General features: G+C 44.8%; 1 protein-coding gene across 4 annotated transcripts in view; it reads left to right on the forward strand.

The window, feature by feature from the left end:
• The window catches only part of MICAL3 (microtubule associated monooxygenase, calponin and LIM domain containing 3), a 225,238-nt gene that overhangs the window by 89,539 nt on the left and 118,900 nt on the right, over positions 1-16,799 (forward strand). The window contains exon 1 of one of the 4 annotated variants that reach the window (XM_079992107.1): positions 7,305-7,437. The exons of the other annotated variants lie outside the window; for them this stretch is intronic. The gene's annotated coding sequence lies outside the window, so the exon portion shown is untranslated. Of the gene's footprint in view, positions 1-7,304; positions 7,438-16,799 lie in introns of those variants that run through there. 4 annotated transcript variants of the gene reach the window in all.

Below are 16,799 nucleotides of genomic sequence, written 5' to 3' on the forward strand. Positions count from 1 at the left end.
CGAACTGCAGGGACGCAGGTGGCGCTGTGGGTTAAAGCCTCAGCGCCTAGGACTTGCCGATCGAAAGGTCGGTGGTTCGAATCCCTGCGGCGGGGTGCGCTCCCGCTGCTCGGTCCCAGCGCCTGCCAACCTAGCAGTTAAGATATAGCCGCATATAAATTCACAACCTATGTTTCATGCGGAGATGCTCTGGCAGGCTTTCTGGGTGATGGTGGTACCAAATAACGCCAAGATGAATTTTTAGGGGGAACATCTTTCTTAATTCCCAAAATGCCCATGATATAGCATCACTCCAGGGGTTAAACATGGCACCTCCCCCAGGCCCAGAAGGGTACTCATTACATTGGAGCACCTGGTTTTTTCATTTTTATTTAAAAAGGGGAACTTAGGGCATGCAGGTCGGTAATGACAACAACAACAACAGCTTATTTATTATTTGTACCCCGCCCATCTGGCTGGGTTTCCCCAGCCACTCTGGGCAGCTTCCAACAAAACACTAAAATACAATAACTTATTAAACATTAAAAGCTTCCCTAAACAGGGCTACCTTCAGATGTCTTCTAAAAGTTTGGTAGTTGTTTTTCTCTTTGACATCTGGTGGGAGGGCGTTCCACAGGGCGGGTGCCACTACTGAGAAGGCCCTCTGCCTGGTACATTAAAATACATTAAAATGTCACACATTAAAAACTTCCCTAAACAGGGCTGCCTTCAGATGTCTTCTGAATGTCAGGTAGTTTATCTCTTTGACATCTGGTGGGAGGACATTCCATAGGGCGAGCGCCACTACCGAGAAGGCCCTCTGCCTGGTTCCCTGTAACCTCGCTTCTCACAGTGAGGGATCCGCCAGAAGGCCCTCGGAGCTGGACCACAGTGTAGATTTTTAAATTAATGAAAAATATTTTGGGTGGCAGGGGGAGGAAGGGCACGTTTTTACATCAAGGGCCCTTGGCGCTGGTCCTTAGTGTCTGGGCTGAATGATGGGGGTGGAGATGCTCCTTCAAGTATACTGGGCCCAAGGCCTTTTAGGGCTTTAAAGGTCAGCACCAACACTTTGAATTGTGCTCAAAAACATACTGGGAGCCAATGTAGGTCTTTCAGGAGTGGTGTTTTGTGGTCTCGGCGGCTGCTCCCAGTCACCAGTGTTAGTGGTAGGCTGTGCAGGGGCCTTGAGGGTATCTGGTGCTGATGCCAGACCTGCTAAAGCAAATGTGGAAGCTGATCAGGGACTGATTGAGATACTTCAGTAACCTAGTGTCAGTGTTGGTGACGGAGGCAAATGAAACTTGATCTACTCACCTGTTCCCATTTGTATCAATTTTCTTTGCGCAGCAGGTTGCTATATGGCCTGGTATTTATTGGTGTAGCAGTTAAGGGGTTTACAATTTTGCAGTAAGTGCAGTAACCTTAGAAAGTCTTTGCAACAGATCAGTTCAATGGAAGAACATTGTAAGGAGGTGGAGAAAGGGAGTTGTTTACAGCTGCTTACTTCTTATCAACCAAAAAGCACCATAGATGTTTATACTTTCCAGAAGGGAAGCTGCATTAGTCTGCTTCTGCTGCTGCTGCTGCTTAGATTTTTTAAAGTGTGTTCTTGCTTGGATTTTCATTTTTGTACAGGCAGCTCCCTTTCTCAGCGAAGTAGTTTCATTGGCATACACATAACTTGAATAAAGAGGTTAATACAAACTTCTGCACAATTACTTTTTGTGTTCCTTTACTGTCCAGAATTCCCCAGATCAGTATTTTGTTATTAAGTCCCATCAGGCATTCCCTGACAAGTCAATTTTAGTGTGTTTTTAGAAATTCTCTTCTCATTCGAAATGTGGAGGTGTGTGTTGAAAACTTTTAATTACTAAAGTTTGTCTCCTTGTAGGTATGTGTAGCATAACTAGCTTATTAATAGAGTTCTTTACACCTCCCTGGTAGGAAAGGGGGAAAGGTAGAGTCTAGAGGCTAAATTGTGCTTAAATGGACAGTGCATGGTTCATTCTCAGAGATTTTACTGTTTGTTCATTTCATTGCAAGTGATCAATACAGCAGGCCTGATTCCCGAGAGGGCACTTGCTCAGCCTGAAAAACAGAGGTGAACTTCAAATAGTGCTAAAGAGTTGTCAGTTTCTGGTTATGGCTAATGTTTTCAAGTCTGCTATTGGTGGCATTCATCTGACTCGAGAGGCAATGGAGTGCACCTCTAAGGGTGAAGTCAAACTGCTGCATTAGCAGCACTAAAGTGGGGCACAAGCCTGGGGAGTGTGTGTTGGGGTCCTGGACTGCCCAGACAATGACCCCCCTTTTGGCCTCGCTGATGTGGTCCAAAGGAAAGCAGAGCAATATGCTTGACACCAGCTTGCTTTCAGGTGATCTTTTAATATTTGTTGCTGTAAGATCAGTAACATCTATATTTTCAATTCCGTTTCTGTTGTATAATGATTAAAAGGCACATTACATAGATTGCTTTTACTTAGCTTTTTAAAAAAGGAATGGAACCTCCTCCCCATTTGATTACTTGTGAAGATCGCTTGTAAAGATGATGGGAGCAAGTGCTTGAAACAATGAAACAAAATATACCCAGCCTTTATTGGTCTTGTAATGTTCCTATTTTTAAAGCACTCACAATCTATTACGTACAGAAATAAATTAGAGTGCTTCTGCAAATAAATAAAACAAGACTTGCCTCTTTGACTTTGGATCTGAAACTTGGTGCTTCCCTTTTGCCAATTCCCCCCCCCCCCGGCCCCCGCCATCGCACATTAACCAAGACCCCAAGAGCAACTAAGGTGTCACTGGCCCTTTGTGCTCCACCACTTTGCACGGATCAGCCAAGGTGGTAAGAAATAACATGATGGAATTCATCATTTGCATGCCCCACACTTAATGGGGCGAAAGGGGTCTTGCCATGAGTGCATTGCCAAAGAACTGACACTAGGTAGTGGCTCCATGAATGACTTGCAGCCTGGTATACATTTGGGAGAGAAGAATTGCCTATTTTCTTGAATCCCTCCTCCTTTTTTCTTCAGGCCCCTACATAATCAGTCATCAGCCGTACAGCATGCAGGGAACTCGGTGTACAGATGAAACATTTCACTTCTGTGTTATACTGCCCACAGCATAACAAACCTTTGCCCTTGGGTATGCTTCACACTAAGAAGTAGGGAATTACACTACAGCACAATCTGGTTTTGAACTATTTAAAGCACTGAAGTGTTTTGTTTTGTTTTTGCTTGATTGCTGAATTACTGTTTGCTCTGGTTCTTCTACCAGGAACTGCTTTCTAAATTATGGGTGGACTCCCTGTTATGGCTGATGATTCTTTCGCTGTTGAGGCTAGTAACAACCCCTTCAATCTAATAGGTCTGGAAGGTTACTTGAGTGCAGGAAGTCACATCTCTTACACAGACTCATTCCATGCTTAATTTCTCATTCTAAGTGATAGCCTGTGCTTGGTGATAGGGTGTGTTTTGCATTCCTGGCATAACTAGGTAAAACAGGGCTTGGGAACCTGTGGCCCTGTTGTTGGACTCCCAACGAGGGCATCAAGGTTTCCCACCCTTGAGTTAAAAAGATCAGGTAGCAGATGATGGGGAAGATTAGGAAAACGTTAGGAAGAAATTTTCAATGGCAAGAGCTTTTTGACAGTGGAGCAGACCACCTCGGAAGGCGGTGTGGACTCTTCTTCACTGGTGGTTTTCAAACAGAGGTTGGATGGTCGTTTGTTAAGGATGCTCTGTGATTTCTGCATCATAGGGACTTGGACTAGACGATCCTTTGGGTCCCCTTCAAATCTACAATACTGATTCTATGACTTCTTGAGAGAAAAAGGAGCTTCTTGTGTTCCGTATCGTGTGTGTGTGTGTGTGTGTGTGTGTGTGTTGCACTTTGGAAGGGAGGCATGTAGAAAAACATGAAACTTGCCATAAAATGGGGAAGGCCTCATGCTGTCTGGACATACATTCTAGGCACTGGACTGCTTCAGTGGTTCCTGCTAGTATTATTTATTTATTTATTTATTTATATATTTTACTTTATTTACTTTATTACATTTCTACAGTTCTCTTCATCCAAGGATCACAGAAATGCTTATAGTACAAAAACACAAAAATACATAACATAGTAACAAACAACACACACATACACACCCCAGTTTAGAAGGGCATACTGTCTTTGCCTGGCACCTCAAAATATGTAACAAAGGTGCCAGGTGAGTTTCCTTGAGGGGAGAGCACTTGACAAGCAGGAAGTTGCCACTTGTGTTGCTATGCTCTGGACCTCTCATGGAGGTTGCCTTTGTGTTTTGCCGCCGCTGCCCAAGCAACTCTGCTCAAAAGCAGAATTTCTTGATTTGTGAGCATTTGAACCCGCATTATACCGAAACAGACTACTGGCCTATCTGACTTAATTTTTTTCTGCTCCAATTAGCAACAGCTTGTCATGGTCTCAGGAAGAGTTCTTTCCCATGTACTTGAGATCCTTTAGTTGGAATTGCCAGGATTGAACCTGGAATCTCTTGTATGCAAAACAGTAACTCTCTTACCGTGCTGTGGGTTTTCCTCGGCTTGAGTAGGGTTGTTTGCAATGTAGACGGCCACAAAAGACCTCTGTATAGAAGGGAGTTCCAAAGAGCGGAAAAGAACGAAAGTCTCCTTTGTCTTCTCTGCCTTCTTCCATGTATTTTTACACACAAACGGTTAGTAGTACATATTTCAACTTTACAGCATGTTTACATTTTTTAAAGGAATGACAGTGATCTAAGTTTGTTTGTTTACTGATACCTGCCTTTCCTTGATACCCAAGAGGTGTAGCATATAAACTTGTTAATAGTCTTGAATTTCTTTTTCACAAACCTGCCGACTCAAATCTTTTTAGAGTTCACTGTAGCTGGTTGCTTTTACTTCTTAGTCTTCCATGGGCATTTGGGCAGGCAGGTTAGTCACTTGAAAAATGTGACATGAACTAGTCTCTAACAGATGTCACCCTAAGCTTAAAGAACTAGCTGGCACACTGCAACACAGGCATCTTGAACCAAATGAGGTGCTGATTAGACAACAGAGTAATCCCCTACAAAATGATTGCACTGCCAGCAAATAAAATCTTGTGGTTTTACATCCACTTTTCTTCTTAAACTGCTCTTAATCACATCTTTTGAATTTGTGGCCCTGGAAACGTGTATATCTGCTACGTTCAATCCCTTACGCTGGCTTTGCCCATGTTGTCGATGTGGACCAGATATTCTTCAGCTTCTCCAGGCGCTGTCATGTTGGAGCGCTAGTCCTGGTTCCCAGTGCTGAACTTCGCTTACCTCTGATGTAATGTGCCTCTTTTAGGATGTGTTTGACGTCCCAATATTTAATCCAGAGGACTTAAGACCAGCCCTCAGATTTTCCTATTTGCACTAACTACCAAAGCATGTTGGCGTGGCATGCTGCCAGTTCATGCCGGCCTTTTGCTGCTCCAACTGACGCGTTGCTGAGTTGTGGCCCAACATGGAGACAGGCTAGCGGTGGGTGTTAATGAATTGCATTCACTTTTTCTTTTTTCACTTTCAAGAAGGAACTAAAGATAGGGGGGTACATGGTGTAAGCTGGAAGCTGCCTCTCTGTGCTACATACTTTGTTCTAGCTGCCGTGAGGCGTTTTGAGAGGTGGAGGGGTTTGTGTTTTGTCCATGTCAATTCATGGATCATCGGCTCGTCTGCAAGAACGACTGGTACTTTTGGCATAATGCAGCTGTGGAAGCTTATTTACTTTGGCTCTGAAAATGGTTTGGCGCAGCCTTCCTTAAGCGAAACCTGCTTTGCTCAGAACAGAATCCAGTATAGCAGTTTGCTTTCATTTCCCCCTCACCATTTATTTTTTAAAAAGGGAAAGCAATTCCTAACTCGTGGTTATCGAGAAATGTTTAAAATGTGCTGGGAATGTGTATAAAGAGGAGGCTTTGGGATAAGGGTTGTTTGCCCAAGAATTCTGCTTTGTCTCCCTAGGGTTCCTCAGTTATCCTTGCTCTGTTCTAAACGGACTTCTTATCTCCTTCCATCAACTCATGCAGTTTCTCTCCATTGTCAATTTCACGTAAATGTGCTAAATATTGCAACTTGAACAGAGTACGTTCGTTTTAAGGCAGGGTTGAGGAACCAGATGACCTCCAGGTATCAGCTCTCAAGGTATTGTTGGGCTCCCAACTCCCATCAGCCCCAGCCAACATGTCTAATGTCAGAGGCCATGGAAGTTGTAGTTCAGCTACACCTGCAGGACCACAGTTGTCTACCCCTAGTTCAAAGCCAAATTAACTGGTATTTCCCTTGGTATAGAGCTAGGTTTTTTATTCTGAAAGCACATGGATCTTAAAAGGGCATTTTGAAGCTCCACTAAAGAGAAGATTCATGGTGTGACTGTGTAAGTCTGGCAGGCCCATGGTGCCCTCCCCCCGGCATCTTAGCCCTCCGAAGCTCAAGGCAAGTCTACCCAGCTGTGCCCCACATCCTCTGCACAGGCCTGAAGAGGGACAAGGGTCTTTGGTCATCTGGAAACTGAACTGGGCAGCGACCAGAGGGAAGTTGCAAAGCTCTATCATATTTTACATTGGATTCTTACTAGGAAGCAGATGTTGCTTTAAAACTCTTAGTCCACAACACTCAGATCACTTCCACCAATTCCTTTCACAGCCTCTGGAGCAACCTTCTTCAGCCTTGAGTCCCCAGATGTCGTTGGACTACAACTCCCATCATACCTGACCACTGGCTAGGGTGATGGGAGATGTAGTCCAGCATTTGGGTTGAGAAAGGCTGCTGTGGAGTGTGGCAGAACCTTGAGCACATGACTGCTGATGCCTCTGGAAGTGGTGGGTGAGGCATTCCTTGAGAGGCTACATTGCCTTGGAGGACACCGCCAGTCGCATCCACACGCCACCAATGTCACTGCCTTTTGATAAAACGGATTTCTTAGGAGGACTTTACTTGATCCACGTACTGAACTTGGTGTCCTTTTTGGCTTGAGACATTTCCACATACTTGGTGTCTTCAGGCAAATTGCTTTACTAAATGCTAGTTCCAGCCTCAAGTGGGAGTCAGGTGTCCAACCAGAGAGGGGAGCGTGCTGCCCAGTTGCTATTTTTAAGTGCTTGAACAGTGCACAAACGCTGTTTGCTTGGAAGATGGAAGCTCACCCCTGAAGGCAGAAGCTCCCGTTCTAATCAGCTGTTAGTGCTACAGAATCCAGGTCATTGGTCCTGTAGAGAGCTGCTTGCTGGAGACTCTTTGCCCAGGAAACTGAAATTGCTCAGTCCCTGCCATCCTTCATGGGAAAGCAATTTGTTTAGCTTAGCTGTGCTAACAAAAGTTTTATAATCTCCTTCTGAATGGGGAATGTTGGTACAGCATCCACCTAACAGGAGCAGGCTTTGTTTTCTGGAGCTGGTGGTTTCTCCCATCACTAAGGAGATATGGTAAGGTGTGGTTGGTTAGGGTGTGAAGCTTCTAATGGGACAGTGTGGGAACTCTAGCTAATTTGTTTCTAATTGCTTTGCTTCATCTTCTGGTTTAAATTATGTGGTATGGCATGTTAGTTTTCGAAGAGTAATGGAAACTGGAATCGGTTGAAGTTTAGAGAACTGGTCTGGTGTAGCTTGTATTTAGGAATTCAAAACTGGAGTGAAAGGGTGTTATTTCTTCACAGAGTATGGAAATGAACAAACAAAAAAAACCACAGTGCCTTCAGGATCCATTTTTCAAGATCACTTAATGTAGGTTGCAGTATGAATTCTAATCCATAAGAAGTTCTTTTTTAAAAAATAAGGAATGAAGAAATGGTAGTTTTCCAGATCAGTGCAGAATGCAAGGGTGTGATCCTTGTTGCATGTGCAGCTGGGGATGCACATTTTGGCAGATGTGCTGTACTTGTTTTCCATAGATCTTGCCTCTCCGTAATTAGACTAATCAGCTGGCTTCAGGCAAATCGGTATCTGTTGACCTCAGCCCCCACCAGTTGCAGTATTGGATTAAAACAGGCCAGTTGGACCGGGTTGTTGCTTTTGTTGTTAGGATTAAATATATGCTCTGAGCACTCTGAAATGTTCTCTGTATGCCATCTTCAGTGAATGTAGCCACCCCATTTCAATCATGCAGTTCTGGATCCCTTGACAACGCAAGAACCAGCCGTGTCCTGTCCTTAGAACCTTTCTGCCCAAATTAAAAGATGTGCCCTAATTTCTGACCTGTTAGTTATGAGCACAGTTGTCTAGTTCACAGTGTGCTGGATGCAGCTGGGCTGTCTTCATCCTTCATACTCTGATGTTGCTGTTATGCTGGCAAAAATCAACAACTTGCAGATTTGGGTATGTATGTGCTGCCGCCCTCTACTGGATGGAATCACATTCATTAAAGCATTTGGTGCCTTCCTTTCAACTCTTGACATATACGGTATATAATTTTTTTAAGTAGCATCCAGGAGTTACACTAGAATAATGTATCTTTGAGGAGTGGGCATAAAGAAGCGACAGAATAACTTGTTGCAAGAGCAAAAGGTTGTAATACATAGGCAATATAAGAAAATGTCAGAATCAGTCCAAGGTGACAGCAGAAAAGTTAGGCTTCTTGTGGATGTAGTAGAAAAGTTCTCAGACAAGAACACCAGACCCTTTTTCCTAATTTTCATCCCCATTAGAACATGATTCCTGTCTAGCTTGGGTGTCATCATGCTATTTCTTTTAAAAAGCTCCATTGTTTGGCTTATGTTGCTCTGCATTTTTGCAGTGGGTAAGCTGTGTGATAACCAGGTTTATGGGCAAAGATAAGAAAAGTGGCTTTTGGAAGCTGGTTATGTGAGCTTGCAACATTTGACTGTAATGCTGATTTGCAGTGGAACTGAATTCAACAGTTATTTCTGCTTTGGGAATTCAGAGGGGTGGTTCTTGGGGAAGGGCCATTACTCAGTGGTAGGACTCATTCATGTTTTGCATTCAGAAGATCCTGGGTTTGGTTCCCATGTCTTATGTCTGGGATTTTTTATTTTTATTTTTATTTGCCAATAATCAGATCTCTCTGAGATTGAAAGGAAATGAAACAGTCTATTTCCAGGATGAGGATTTGTTGAATGAGCACTAGCCTGCAGTACTGTATATCAGAAAAAAACACATTTACATGGCATGCATTTCACTGTGTTTACATCTGTTGCTGCTCTGCCTTGTGCCAAAATACAGCGGGGAAATGTACAAAGTTCAAAATACGTAGAACAATATCATCCGTCGTGTTCAGACAGCACCTTTGATCCAGGTGAGGATGACTTCAGCCTTGTCTGGACCACGCCATATTATAGTTAGTGGTCTCTGCCAAGATGAGGATGTGAGAGAGACAGGGTCATGCTAGGGAGTAATTGGAACAGTACTTAGCTTTTACTCTGTCGTGGTTGAGAGATATGATTTTAAAATACCCATTGTGATTGATATACATATGGACTTCTGACTCCAGTCTAGTGTATCTATGGTGTCTAAGCCAAAGCTGTGCTGAAGCAGATTTTTGGCAAGTCATATAGGACTAGTCTGCTTGACATACCTCTGAGCATTTTTGCGTTCTCTGGTGTTGATTTTTCAGGTTTTTTAATTTCTGCTGCCCCACCTGTAATAGAGCATTTCTCTCATGTATCGATTTCTACAGACACAGCAGGCGCTGCAACTCTCCAGCGGTTTGACTTGACTCTCAAAGGCACACTCTTTCATTGTCTCTTAAGACAGACAAGTGCCAACAACAGGTGGCTACAACAGCCGGGTAAATAAGCCCCCACATTTACTAGCCTTCCAAAATAATTACTAGCCTGCTGAGGGCTGGCAGAGGAGGAACTAGCAGCTTGCTTGGTTTTCTATATTGGCCTCAGAGGAGGAACTGTGTGTTCCATCCCTCTATCACCAGCCTGCTCACTCGTGTGTGTGATGTTCCATCTGCCTGCAGCTCTTGGTTCCTGTGGTCACCAGGCTCGTGCTTAAATACAAGTCTATAAGTTCCTTATAGACACCCCCGGATAAGCTTCTTCCCCATGGGACTCGGGAAGAAGCTCCCCTTCCCCCAAGTTTGCAATTCTAATTGCATAATTCTGTAATGGCATTATGCTTGAGACATTTCTCTCCCCCCTCCATTAGCAGCAGAGGGTATGTTTGCTCGAGAGGCAGCGAAATGGAAAATCGTTTCTTGAATTGTGTTTGCCATATGGTGATATATATTATTTTTGCTGAGATGGCAAACCTCTATCTGGGCTGTACCATTGCAGACTTCAGACGAGGGCTTGCATTTTGGAATTTTTCTGATAGGCCAGCATGGCTACTTATACTTCTTGTAGAATCTGAATACTTCTCTATTTGAAAAAATAAAATAAAATCCCTGCATGTAGATCAAGTGGTGGACAACATGGTGGCCCCAGGCATTGTTGGGCTGCAACTTTCATAGTGTCTGACCATTTGCCATGGTGCCTGGGGTGGACGAGGTTATACATTTCCCATATTTGGCATAAGGCACCCAGATGACAGATGAGATTCAATTAAAACGTTCCTAGTATACAGCTTAGTTCTTTGCCTACTCCGCTGTTAAGAGTTTCAGACTCAGGGCGAAACCTGGCATTTGGTATACTGTTGGGTGCTGACTTTTTTTTCTGTATTTATTTTTGGTTTCCTAACTGATTCCCATCTGTTCTTATAAGGCAACGTCCAGCAGCAAGTGATGTCCTAACCCTCAGGCAGCTTTTTCCATTCTTTTTGGATGGATCAGTGCACTCTCTGAGCACGCTGTGGTTATGACTACTTAATACGTGACTCACTCAGGCCGGTGAAAGTGAGCCCTAAAGCACAAAATACACAGGAGGGTTGGTGAAGTTCACCTGCTCTCCCCAGAACTGGAGGGAAAACTTGACACACAGCCCAGGTTTTGATGTTCCTTCTGCATAAATGGAACAAGCATAAGCCGGCCACACCTGTGTTGTCAGCCTGTTTTTAACTGGACATAAACTACAGGGACGCAGGTGGCGCTGTGGGTTAAAGCCTCAGCGCCTAGGACTTGCCGATCGAAAGGTCGGCGGTTCGAATCCCTGCGGCGGGGTGCGCTCCCGCTGCTCGGTCCCAGCGCCTGCCAACCTAGCAGTTCGAAAGCACCTCCGGGTGCAAGTAGATAAATAGGGACCGCTTACCAGCGGGAAGGTAAACGGCGTTTCCGTGTGCGGCTCTGGCTTGCCAGAGCAGCGATGTCACGCTGGCCACGTGACCCGGAAGTGTCTCCGGACAGCGCTGGCCCCTGGCCTCTTAAGTGAGATGGGCGCACAACCCCAGAGTCTGTCAAGACTGGCCCGTATGGGCAGGGGTACCTTTACCTTTTTAAACTACAGGAACCTCACATATCTTTGCCATCCAAGAGCTCGGAAAAGCTGCCAAATTAGCATCTTGGTTGCATCTGTGGAGGTAATGAGTTGCTGAGGAAAGACACTCATTTTTCACTTCATTCCTCAGATTCCCTGCTTTTTTTTTTCAATGATGCTGGCTGGCCAAGTCACACATGCTGAAAACCACATGGGATATTGGCTTAGAATGGAGTGATGAACCTTTCTCTCTTGTCAAGGGCCATATTCCCATAATCTGCAGGAGGGTTGCATGCCAGTGGTCTGTGGGGCTGAAGTAAAAATGGGGCAGTGAGAGCCAAAAGTAAGTGGGGCACCCCTTCTCTCCCATCTTTCTCCAATTTCTCTGCTTTCCCCCTTTCCCCTTCTTGTTACCAATGTGAAATTAAGATGAGGGATACAGGCATAGAATAATACAAACCTTTCAGTTTAGGATACTGAATTTAGGCCAGCTCCTGTGTCCTCTTAAAGTAGGAGGTGGGGGTCCTTTTGAGGAATTCTACCTTTACCTTTACCTTTAAGTCCATAGTGAACAATTACCAAGACATTAACAACCACTTTATCTGATTTATTTTTTACTTTTTGCTGTAGGTCACATTTTTAGGTAAACAGTTGGGCATGCTCAGACATTGCTTTTCTCCTTTGGGTGTTCCCTGTTGGGAAGTGTCCCACTTTCCCCCCAAGTTCAGGTACAGAACACTGGTATCATCAGTTCGTCATGATTCTTAGATTAAATTGTTGTCCTGAAGTTGAGAGCCAGGATCTCTGCAAAAACAGGGCTCTAGAGAGATTTCTCACCCTTAAGATTCTTAAGACATATTGACTCTGAATGCTGGCAAACTTCATGAACTGAGTGTGTGCATGCAAATAAGCTTTCTCTGCCAGGCTACTACATTTTGCCACCCATGACTATGTGTGTGTATGTTTTAAACTGTGTGTTCCTTTTTCTACCCCGGTAATTATAGGTGGTGCATCTACCGTATTTGCTTTGTGTAATTCACAAAGCTGTCATAGAGATGGCATTGGATGTGGAAAAATATAGCCCTTCTCTTCTTGGTAACCCTGGGGCCTTGCCCTGTGCAAGTAGACACCAACTGGAAAATTTGTGTAGCTTGGCGCCTACTAGCACACACCACTGGATGTAAAATGACATTTAAGCAGCTATCTCAAGGCAAGATGAATGATGTGGGTTAGAGCTGTAGAAGGTTGACGGTGTGGATGTTTTTGCCTTGCTATGGAGCAAATGGATGGGGGCCATCCTTTTGATCCCTGCCAGCTTCTGTTAAATTACCTCACTTGAATACTATGGGCCTGTTAGGCTGCTGCTATGCCCTGGGATAGAAACAGTCCAGCCCACACTGCTAAGACCTGAGTGTTGATCCTGTTGCCTTTTAGTGGGGTTTTCACACCTTATGCAGTAGCAATCTAAGCCTGCTATGAAGTCTACACTAAACGGGGAACCACAACCAACCTCAACTCCCTAAGAAGAATGTCTGCATGATCTCTGTGTTTGTGCTTCACATGTTTGTATTCATGCTTCACATGCTTAGGTTTGTAAGCTTGTTAGGTCTGCATCTGTGGACATAATGGGTGAAGAGACCCTCTATTCTTGAGTTGGAGTTGGGGGGGAGCAGCACTCTGCAGTTTTGTTACAGTTGTTGGCATTTGTCTTTCTCGAGAGAGAACGGGGTGCTCCTCTGGCGGTCAAGTCAAACTGCTAGAGAACCACAGTGCCTTCCATGGCTGCAGAGACCGGGAACTCTTAACTGCTGCCTCCCATTTTGTTTTTGCTGAAGTCCCCAGTGGAAGCCCCAATATCTTTCTCATGAGTTTGTTTTGTTGGGCTCCTAGTTCTGATTTGATACCACTTCCCCATATCTCGGCCCCATAAAGCATTTGTGCAATGATCTTTTACATGTAGATCTTGATGGCTGGGTTGATTATCTGCCCTTCCAGTGGAAGAACCTGTATAGCTGTCCAGTAGAGCGGGCAGATAATAGCTTGATTGCATCCAGATGGGGATTCCATGAAACAGTGGTGTAGCTAGCTGTTCGGTGTGCATGCCCTGCGCCTGGGGGTGGGGCAAGCCGAGGCAGGGTGTGCTGCACAAAGCCTCCAAGAAGTCTGCCCACCACCTCCCCCTCGGCTGTAGGGCGGCTGAGGGGGAGGCAGCGGGCAGACGCAAGCCCCACACTGCCATTTCCCCACACTGCAGGCCCCATGGTAAGTGCCGCCCCCCCCCCCCGCGGTGTGGCGCCCAGTGAGCCCCCTAAGCTATGCCTCTGCCATGAAAGCTTTTCATTAATAAGTAATCCTAGGTATTTAAATCTATGTATTTGCCTGAGTGTATGACCATCTAATGTCCACTTGGACTGAGTCAGCATTGACTGCCTCAAGACAAAATCATGCAAGGTCCTGCTGGCTGAAAGAAACATGCAGGGAAACCAATACCTTGGAAACCTGGCAGGCACCTCTGCCTTCCCTTGTATTTCTCTGGCTTGCTGCCTCCAGATTTCAAGAGCTTTAGGGGTCCAAATATTCCCCGCAGGAGTTAGTGGATGGAGATCACTGAAGCTCCAGGCAGAAGGAAGTTTTGAATGCTGTTAATGCGGCTGTGCCTCTGCCCCCTTTCCCCTGTGTCAGGAAGAGGATTGCACCCACCTGCTTTTTAATGTTGCACCCCTGCTGTTAAGAGGCATCGTAAGATTGAGGCAGCCCGTGTGAACGATCGCATCAAAGACTGAAAGCCCTACAATACAAGCAAGGGTTTCTTGCGGCACCTCACAGGCTAGCAGATTTATTTATGGCAGGAGCTTTTGTAGACTAGATCCCACTTCAACAAATGCCTGCATTGTTATCCTTGGGTGAGCAGATAAATCTGCAGACCCACAAGTTCATTGTAAACGGTGGGGTCGAAAGGCCGTGCACTCGATTCCTGGAGATGACATGGCTCTTGGATTTTCTTTGTTTTAAACTCCCTTCCCCTAGTTCCCCAGACACTACATAAGATTCTCTTGCGGCATTCCTGTGTCTGGCAAAGTGGAAAAACAAGAGGAGGACATTTGATGAGCTAAGTTTAGCTTCAGCCTTGCTCCGTGAACCTCTGCTGGCACTAAACCGTAGTGTGTTCTTTGCTTTATGCTCTCTGTTGCTATAAAAAGCATTTTGTCAGCAACTGAGGGGGGTGCAAGTGTAACTTGATACACTGAAGTGATTTGGGGATATGTACAGAGAGTCTCTCTGGGTGGACACAAGGCTCTGTGTGCAGGTATGATGTCTTCAGAGGGCACTGTCTTTATTCTAGAGTGGTTGATCAGGGAAGACTGACTGGTCACTCACTACTTGCGTTCTTCAGTCATTTCTCCTGAAAGAGTAATGTTGCCTTTAGCCCAGATCAGCAGCATGAGTGGGAAAAATGACTCTCACACTTGTGATGGTGCTAATGTTGCTCACATTGTGTCACTTTTACCATCATTGTATATGGTGTGATACAGAATAATATACAAAAGAGACAGGTCATTTTTCTCAAAAATGCATTAACATCTGCCCAAAGTGGTACTGCAGACCATAATGAATAAAGAAGCCACCCATTAAAAAACGTGGGAGGTGTTCAACACCAGTCCTGCTCAGAGTAGACCCACTGAAATTAATTATGCCCATTAATTTCAATAGGTCTGCTTTGAGCAGGACCAGTGTTGAATGCCACCACTCGAATTAATTGCCCTTCACAACCTTTATTTGCATCTGTTTTTGAGACTAGATTTACTGTGGTCATTCAGACTACTCTTAATTCTCTTAATACATGATAACAGCCACCATACAGTAACCATGGAGCATGCACAGGGCGACCTCTGGTCTTGTGGCTAGGTATATGGAAGTGCTATTTGTGTTGATTGTTTCTCTGTGCCAGCCTTCCTCAAGGTAGTGCCCTCCAGCTGTGCTGGCTGGGGCTGATGGGAATTGTAGTCCAAAACACTGGGAGGTCATCATGTCTGCTGTATGCAGATAGTGTCCATAGGGCAACAGGTTTCTGTGATGATGGTGACCCTGTTTTGATCCACCACTGTGTAAATTGCAGCATGGAATGGTGGTATTTCACACAAATAGGGCTTCCCTCTGAGTCAGCCTGTCTGTTCCCCCTACGCCTTGGGTAGAGATTTTATGGCGCCTGTCATCCTGTGTGAATGTGCCCTTATCGTGTAAGTAAGCCCCAAGGGGAGATGCCTGCTTATTGCTTCAACTCCTAAATAATGTCACTTGACATAGTGTTGGCAAATGTGCAACAAGCAAAACACTCCAGAGAGAACTGACACATTGGAATGGCAAGAGGCATAATTTGTGAAGATTTGCCTTGGCTTACTCACTGCCAGGGGGTGAGAAAACAAGAATATGAAGTTGAATTTGAGTTAAAGCCATATCTCAATTCCAGCAAAAATACATTTTATTTTTAAAAATCATATTAGCTTGTAGGAGCTGTGCCACTTACAGATTCTGTGTCCTGATAGAAGCTTACTTTCTACCTATCTTCCTTTTTATCTAGAGATTGGATGTGTTGCTCTGGTGTGGATAGGAATCTCAGTCTATGGTAGCAAAGACATGGCCTGCTAATGGAGGTAGATGGATGTGGAGGCCGATGAAAACAGTTGCTATGGAATGCTGGTCCCATTTATGGTGTTGTAATATGATAAGTGTGACATCCAGATTTCAGCGTTTTACTTATTTAAATAAGTCTTTTTAGTCCAAACCATCACACTTGGGGAGGAAACCTCCATTCTTATTTGGGCAAATTGTGCATGAAACTCCTCCTGGTAAGAAGATTGTGACCCTTTATATCGGATACAATCCTCTCTGCAAAACCTAAGGGTAGGCAACCAGTTCCATGTGGTTTGACAATTGAAGCAGAATGCAGTGGTCAGGGTGCTGGCTGGGCACATATTACACCATATCTTACAGACCAACACTGGTTGCCGGTGTGCTCCCAAGCCCAGTTCAAGGTGCATATATTGACATTGAAAACTCTAAAGGATTTGGGCCCCAAAATATCTCAAGGACTTCTGCCTCGCACATAGTTTTGCCTGAGTGTTGACAGGGGAGGCCCTGCTGCCAAGTTCAGGAGAGGATCTTTTCTGTGGTGGCTTTCAGATGGTAGAATGCCTAGGTACAGCTGGCATTGTCACTGTTCAAAGTTGGGTGAAGAGTTGGGTTACTTTTTTTGCACAGGCCTTTAGGGATGAAATGTATTACATGGCTGTTGTACTCAGCAGCATGTAACCTACCTCGGGACCACATGGTGAAGGGTGGCCTATAATTTCCTTTGAATAAGCAATCCTCCTACTATCTGTGAAGGGCATTAAATCATTCTCTCCCCTGATTATTGCAAGTTCTACTCATAGTTTCTGATTTCTGAGACTTACATTCACTTTCAGTTGTATCTTT

The sequence above is a fragment of the Podarcis cretensis genome, assembly GCF_951804945.1.
Source record: "Podarcis cretensis genome assembly, chromosome: 10".
In the NCBI taxonomy this organism is placed as follows: Eukaryota; Metazoa; Chordata; class Lepidosauria; order Squamata; family Lacertidae; genus Podarcis; species Podarcis cretensis.